Source organism: Tupaia chinensis, unplaced genomic scaffold (genome assembly GCF_000334495.1).
Source record: "Tupaia chinensis unplaced genomic scaffold, TupChi_1.0 Scaffold145367_1, whole genome shotgun sequence".
Classification (NCBI taxonomy): Eukaryota; Metazoa; Chordata; class Mammalia; order Scandentia; family Tupaiidae; genus Tupaia; species Tupaia belangeri.
This window is the reverse complement of record NW_006205228.1, coordinates 355,856-364,124: the sequence shown is the minus strand read 5'-3', so window position 1 is coordinate 364,124 and position 8,269 is coordinate 355,856. Positions and strand designations below refer to the sequence as shown.

The 8,269-nt window shown below is 40.8% G+C and overlaps 1 pseudogene; it reads left to right on the top strand.

Annotated features, from left to right (window-relative positions):
• The first annotated feature begins 487 nt into the window (after positions 1–487).
• Positions 488–1,437, top strand: LOC102477295 (UPF0235 protein C15orf40 homolog pseudogene; annotated as a pseudogene).
• Positions 1,438–8,269: the final 6,832 nt, after the last annotated feature.

The window sequence follows — 8,269 nt, the reverse complement described above, 5'->3', positions numbered from 1 at the left end:
TTATTCTTAGGTATCTTATGCTTCTTGTAGCTATTGTAAATGAAATTGCTTTTTTCAATTCTACTCTTTGGTTAGGTTTATTCTTAGGTATCTTATGCTTCTTGTAGCTATTGTAAATGAAATTGCTTTTTTCAATTCTACTTCAGTCTGCTCCTTGTTTGTGTATAGAAATGCTATAGAAATTTTTTTCAAGAATTTATTTAATTTTATTTATTCTTTCATTTATTTTAATTTGACCAGAGACAGAGAGAGAGAGATAGAGAAAGAGAGAGAAGGAAAGTGAGAAAGCAAGCCACCAGGTCCAGGACACGAATCATGGTCAGCCATGTGGGAGTGTCCAGCACCTTAATTGCCAAGCCACCTGCTGGTTCCCAAAATGCTATAGAGTTTTTTGTATTGATTTTTGTATCTTGCCACATTACTGTTTTCTTTTATCACTTCCAGGAGGGTTTTTTTTTTGGTGCATGTGTGTGCGTGTGCGTGTGTGTGTATTCTTTGGATTTTGTCTATAATCATGTTATCTGAAAATAGAGATAATTTCACTTTTTCTTTTCTCCCTATTTTAAGTCACTTTTATTTTATTCTCTTGTCTGATTGCATTGGCTAGGACTTCTAGTACTATATTGAAAAGGAGTGGAGAGGCCAGCTGGCCAACCTTGCACCACCTCCCCAGGCAGCGTTGCTCAGGATAGGTTGCCCGCTGAGGCTGTTCAGAGCAGGATCAGGAACTTGGGTCTGTATTTGACTCCTTTGTGGCACTGAGATGCTTTACAAACATGGTGCAACGAACAAGGGTAAAAGCCAGAACAAGGAATCAGAGAGATCACCTCCTCTGTTAATTCTAGTGGCAGTTGATCTTAAAAGCTGTCACTGTAGCCATTCATGCAAAACCTGGCTCCAAACAGAACGCTGTAACAGATCTGACAACTGAAGCCATAAATGTGGCTATCCAGCTCTCCATCAGATGGAGAGGCTAATGCTGAGCTCTGCCAGTACCTTTCCAAGGTCCTAGAACTCAGGAAGAGTGATGTGGTTTTGGATAAGGGTGGTAAATCTCATGGAAAGGTGGTAAAGCTTTTGGCTTCTACAACTCGAGAAGAGGTCTTGGATAAATTAAAAAAGGAAGCTGAAATAAAGCAAGAAATGAAAACTACATCCTTGAGAAAATTTTTATCACTGTTGAATAGGATCATATATTTAAATACATAGAACCACCTAGGGGAAAAGTATCTATATTTTAATAAGAATAAGACGGAAAAAAAAAAAGCAGACATTAAAAAAGTATGCTACATTGAATAAGGCTCTAAAATCCCTGATCCCAAACAGCCTGGAAGATGTTACTCTGAATTCACAGCATTACAAAATAACAGAGCTGGAATGGATATTCAAAATGATCTGATTTAACCTCTTTCATTCTGTGATGGTGCTTCTGATATCAAGAAGTTGGAAGGGGAACCAGCAGTTAGCGTAATGGCTATGTCGCTGGACTCCCATGTAGTCGACTGCGGTTCGTGTCCCGGACCCGGTGGCTTAAAACTCACACCAGGCACATGTACATGCGTGCCCAAGATCCCGAGAGGAGAATGGAGGAGAAGGGATTGCGGCATGACCATCCCCCCAGGGGGTGATTTCTCTCTTTCTGTCTCTATGTCTCTCTCTGTCTGTCTGGCAAGCGCACACACCCTATAGCGAAAATCTCTCCAAAAAAAAAAAGAAGTTGGAAGAATGATTTGAGATCATACTGTGTAGGATGGCAACCACAACCCTGATCCCTTGACTCTTAGTTTAATGCAGTTTATCCTGATTGTAAATTAAATGACAGTATTTCAACAACAACAAAAAGAAAAAAAGGAGTGGAGAAAGTGGGCATGCTGGAGACCTGGTCCAGCCAGGGTGGGTTGAGACTCAATGGGAAGGCAACGCAGAGCAAGCTCAAGACTGCAGCATCAGTGGCTAGGAGACATACATATTTATTGAGGGATGTCTACAGAAGTAGGAGGGGGTAAGGGGGAGGTAAAAGATTTACTCTAAGAAATGAGGTATTAAAAGTATGGGAACAATAATCATAAAACATGATGCACTGTTTTGTTTGATTAGGTGTAATCAGTCACAGTCCTCAGGGCAAGGGAGTCCATTTGTCTGGTGCATTCTCTTCTTAGATCTTGATTACCAGGAAAGGTCTTTTGGATGAGGGGGCTTTCAGGAAGTTTGATAACTTCAGCCCCAGGCCAGGACGGCAGCATTGCCAGTTACAAAAGCCTAGATAGAAATCTTGTCTTGTTAAGTAAAGACACGGTTAATATATACTAAAATGGAATATCTATATTACAACTAAGGGGGTGAGCCTATTGCCCATATGGGAAAGGGATGTGGTCTTGTAAGCAGCTTAATGACTGACCTAAATGTTATTGTGTACTTGGGACCCTCTATGTGCTATTCTATACAATGGCTGTAGCTCGGGGGAGCGGCAATCTTTCCTTGTCCTGAGATCAAAGGTGGCTCATGGTCTTTGGGGTATCAGTACTTGGTGGATGAGCCCCTGAGCTTCTCCCAGCTATTGAGGTCGTTTCACCGATTTAGTAGTCTTCCATTAACCCAAACCTTTCTAATGCTATCTATGTAATCCCCAGTAGGAGAAGTGAATGCAGCATTCTTTATTGGCATTTTCCAGGCAGGTGGGGTGAGTCTCATGGAAATAATCCCCGTTTGCTGCCGCCTTAGGGGTCTGCATTCTTTTATGATAACTAGTTGGTTTTATTGTAAAAGTTACAGTAAGGCTAGGAGTGTTATTTAACCCTTGTAGGGTACTGGGGTACTGTAACGACAGTAAAGTCCATAGCAGAGAGATTGAAAGCACAAACCAGAACCGAAAACACAGTGGAAACCTTGAACTTGTGGCTGTGGCCTTGCTTGCAGCTCTTCTCAGCCAAGCCTTGCTTAGACATGAGAGGCAGCTCCCCATGTGCTGCCCGTGTTGGCTGCATGGCTTCCACCATGGGCAGCCTTGTCTTATTTCAATTTTTGGTGGAAAAACATTCAGTATGATGCTAGAGATGAATTTTTAATATATGGCTTTTATTGTGTTGAGAAATGTCCCTTCTATGCTGATTTTTGCTGAGTGTCATAATCATAAAGGGATGTTATATTTTATGAAATACTTTTTTCTGCATCAGTTAATAAAATCATATGGTTTTTATCCTTTCTGTTAATATGGTATATTATGTTTATGGTTTTGTGTATGTGGAAACATCCTTGCATCCCTGGAATAATGCCTTCCTGGTTGTGGTGAATTATCTGTTTAATGTGTCATTGGATACAATTTACTAGTATCTTTTTTTTTTTTTTTTGAGAGGTTTTCGCTATAGGTTGTGTGCGCTCACCAGACAGAGAGAGACATAGAGACAGAAAGCAAGAAAGCACCCCCCAGGGGCGATGGCTACACTACAGTCCCTTCTCCTCCATTCTCCTCTCGGGATCTTGGGCACGCACGCACACGCGCCCGGTGTGAGTTTTAAGCCACCGGGTCCGGGATGCGAACTGCAGTTGACTACGTGGGAGTCCAGCGACATAGCCATTACGCTAACTACTGGTTCCCAATTTACTAGTATCTTGTTGAGAATTTTTTGCATCTATATTTATTAGAGATGTTGGTCTATAGTTTTCTTTTTTTGGTTTTGTCCTTGTCTGTTTGGGGATGAGTGTGATAAAATGAATTTCATAAAATGAATTTGGGAGGGTTCATTCCTTTCAGATCCTTAGAAGTTGTTTGAGTGGAATAGGGTTTAATCTCTTCTTTAAAAATCTTATAGAATTCAGGGAACCAGCTTTTGTCAATTTTGTTTATCTTCTCAAAGAACCAGCTTTTGATTTAATTTATTTTCTGTACAGTTTATCTGCTGGTCATTAAAGTTAACTTTTTATTTCTATTTCAGATTTTTGAGGATTGAAATGTAAAAAATTAAATAATCATTTCCACTTAAATATAGTTAAATTTCTTGTGAGTTCTATTATTTTCATAGTCTATGTATAAGACTTGAAATGATAAAAAAAAGTTCATAGCATAGCAATAAATGAAGTTCTATATGGGGTGCCGTTCCATGAATTTTTTACAACTTAACATATTAGCTAATATTAGCAAACTAATATCTATTAATATTAATACCTTTTTTTTTAGAGATTTTTGCTATAAGACACGTGTGCTCACCAGAAAGACAGTGAGAGACAGAGAGACAGAAAGCGAGAAATCACCCCCCAGGGGGGATGGCTACACCGCAATCCCTCCTCCATTCTCGTCCTGGGATCTTGGGCACACTCGCACATTCGCCCGGCATGAGTTTAGGCCCCCGGATCCGGGACTCAAACTGCGATTGACTACATGGGTCCAGCAACATAGCCATTACGCTATCTGCTGGTCTCAGAATCTTTGTTTCTTTTCTCATGGAAATTTTTGGAGTTTTTTTGTTGTTGTTTTTCCGGTTTCCTGAGGTGTATTGACAGGTTGTATATTTGCTACCTTTCTATCTTTTTCTTATGTGCACTAATTGCTGTAACTTTCATCTGTTACATTGTTTACTGTATCCCATAGATTATGAAAATTTATGTACTTATTATCATTGGTTTCTATGAATCTTTTTATTTCAGTCTTTATTTCTCCAGTGGTTGTGAAGTCATTCAGGAATAAGTTGTTTAGTTTCCATATATTTGTGTATTTTTGTGCCCATGTCTTCCCTAGATCATCTTTGGAGCTAAATTTGTTCCTGGCTTCATAGTCACTGTGGTGGCTTTCTGGCTTTCACAGATCTTTAAGCTACTGAGATCAGTTCCATACTTGAAAGCAAGAACATAGACTGATATTAACATTTATGTAGTATCTACTATTTGCAGGATATGGTGCTACACAAATGAACAAGACACAGTCCTTTCTGTCAAGGAATTCACAATGGAGATGGAGGAAGCCGACAACCAAAGAAATAACCACAAGGGGCCAGCCAGTGGCATGGTGGTTAAGGTGGGTACATCCCACCTGGCTGACTTGGCATTTTGAGTCCTTACCTGGGCGCTTGAAAAACACACCATATGTTTGTATGTGTGTGTGCATGCACGCATGTGCATGTGCACGCTGAAAATCTCAAGAGTAGCATGGAGGAGAAGAGATTGCAGTGTGGCCAACCCGCCTTGGGGGTGATTTATCCCTATCTCTCTTTGCCTCTGTCTCTCTCTGGCAAGTGCACATGCTCTATACATAAACTATAAATAAATAAATTAAAGATATAACTATAAGACTTCCTTTACCAAAGGAGATAGATTAGATAGTTCAAACTCTGAGAAAGCTAAAATAAAAAAAAAAAAAACTCAGTAAATTTGTTTTGAAGAAATATATAACAAAATAGAGAAAATTATTAGCCTGAGAATGGAATGAAGAAAGGAATCCAGAGCATCAAGCATGGATTGTGATATTACTTTCCCCCAGAAGTGTTTTCAAGTTTGGAAGAGGTGGCAGGATGCTGGGAGAGTGAGCAGCTCTTATAACATCAGTACATGACTAAGGAAGTGAGATTGAAATCATGGCCCATCAGAAGAGGAATCTGGTACACTGACTGACCTTGTATTGAAAGAGCTGAGAGCTGCACATTCATTCATATATTTCGTGTGTATTAACTGAGCAGCTGCTCAGTGATGGGCACTGATACGGGTACTGGAAAACAAGAAGTCGGATACATTTCATGCCCTGTAGCAATTCTCAGTCATGTAGGTAAAAGAAGATGTATAAATTAGGGAATGAAATGGAACCTGATGGGGCTTTGAGAGATCAAGATACGGCAGAGGGAACACAGAGGAGGACAAGGTCAGTTTTTTGGGGATTTCATCTTGAAATGAGTAGTGTTGTTTTAATAGCAGGCATTCAGGAAAGGGATCAGCATGAGACAGGGAGGCAACAGAGCCAAAGAAGGCTACTGTGTTGGGGGAACTTCACTGAGATTAGCTATATGTGCGATGTGGAAGTCAACGGATGACCATGCTGGTAAGTGAACCAAAGTCTATTCTTGAGAAGGTGACAGCCTGAAGGAAAGATACCACAAATGAATGCATACTTCAAAGAAGGCCTAGGTAAAAGTCAGGATTAAAAAAAAAAAAACCCAACATAAACAGGTTTTTATAGTGGAGTCGCACGATACAGACAAGTCCAGGACAGAGTTTTTCCAGAACAGTGGGTCCACCTGTGTCCAATGCTTCTGAGAAGATGTGAGAAGAGAATACAGACCTAATCATTGAGTTTGGCAACGTGGAGGGCATCAGGAACATATATCAAGTTATTTCAGAAGAAGAATAGGCATAGCGCCTAATTGGAGTAGACCAAAGAGAATGGAAAGGGAAAACAGTGAACATGGAAAATTTCTGAGAACTATTTTGCAGTTAGGGGAGCAGAGAAATTGAGTGATAGCTGGAAAGAAAAAAACTAATTTGGTTAGGATCATATTATAGAGACTCAATTCTGATTAAGCTCTGATCGTAAGGAAGCACTTCCTTTGTGTTCAGCTCTTTTGGAAGAGGAGTTGCTTAGGCTCTAGAGGCATGGTACTGTAATGTTTCCCACACCCTATCTGCTTTTCCCCTGGGTGCACAGATGCCTGCTTATAAGGGTGTGGGGGGGTTTTGAGGTGAAGACATATTCAAGGGCAAACTCACATGGCATCTGACCAGTCGTTGCCACTCAAGTGTCACTGTTGGCTCCAGTAAGGAAGTCTGGTTCCTTCACCACTCCTGGAGATCTGCTTTTCTCCCAATAGCTTGGCTATTCCCACCATCAAGTGGGTATGATGTATTCAAGCTCTAAGTATAGACCCCAGTAAAGTTGTTTCCTATAGGCCTCTGAGCCACAAATGGGGCAAAGAGTATGCTAGACACGTGTTAGGTATCCTCAGCCATTCAATGACAGTTAAAGGAGACTTTGTCAGGGAGATCTCTTCTAACTTGAGACCAGTCTACTACCTTGGACAAGTAACTCAACAATTCTGGATCATATTTTCCTCGTACGTTTAGGATGGAATGAATAAATAAAGGTAAAGTACTTAGAATGGTGCCTGGCAACTCAGTTCTGGTCAACAAGGTATGTATATGTGTAAACACATTTGTGTGCCTCAGATCAAATATTTGTACATGAAGGAACAATTAAAGTACAAGTTTATTTTAATGCAAATAATTTAAATCCATGAATGATTTTTCATGCTAGGTGTTTTCCACAAACCTTTTAGTATATGCGCAGCCATTTCACTTGAACGAGATCCACTTGGATAGAGCCTTACAGAGGTGAAAGCGGATTTTAAGTGAAAATGTTCCCAGACACTGTCTCTCCTCTCTGTCATTTAGATTTTTCTTCCTGGAAGCCCAGAGCATTAGTTCTGCCTACAGGAAGATTCTGCACTCCTCCTTACCAGGAGAGAAGAGGTGACGTTGGGGCAGGAAAGCTCGCTGAGGAGCAGAGGCTGGGGATAGTTGAATGGTGAGAGCCTAAGGTGTCTCAGCTTGAGATCTCCATCTCACTTTGGATGTTATCTGCAAGACTGCTTTGTACGCATGGCCACCATGTGGTAGGAGGAATGCAGCTTCTGAAAAGTGGACTGACATGTATGACAGATAGCAAGAGACCTCTGGGAGGCACTGAACAAGGCATGTTGGTATGTAACCAAGGAAACAATACCAGTAGCCTCCAGTGGTGCTTAGGAAGAGGGAGGTGGTAGAACTAGAGCTGTAGGCAGAATGGGGAAGTGTTTTTAACACAGATATTCAGCTCTGTGTTTGATTGTAAACTCAGAGAGATGAAAGTCAGGAGTTTCAAAACTGAGAAGTGTATGTGTGTGTATGTGCACATGCATGTGTGTACATGCATGTGCACATGCATGTGTGTACATGCATGTGCGTGTGTGTGTGTGAAAGAGAAAGAGAAAATGAATGAACAAGCTAGAGTGATCCTATCTCTTAATATATGGCTAATGGGGGGCCGGCAGGGGGCGTGGGGGGTAAAAGCTCTGGGTTCCCTGGCGTGGTGGTTAAAGGCTCTGGATTCCCACATGGCTGGCTGTAGTTCTAGTCCCAGACCTGGTGGCTTTCTTTCTCTCTCTTTCTGTTTCTCTCTGGTCACATTAAAAAAATAATAACAAATGGAATAAAATAAAATTTAAAAATACATGGCTAATTTGTAAGGCATTCTGCTTGAACTATAGAAATTCCAAATCTCTCCCTAAGGTTTCTGTGGATTTATAGAAAGGTC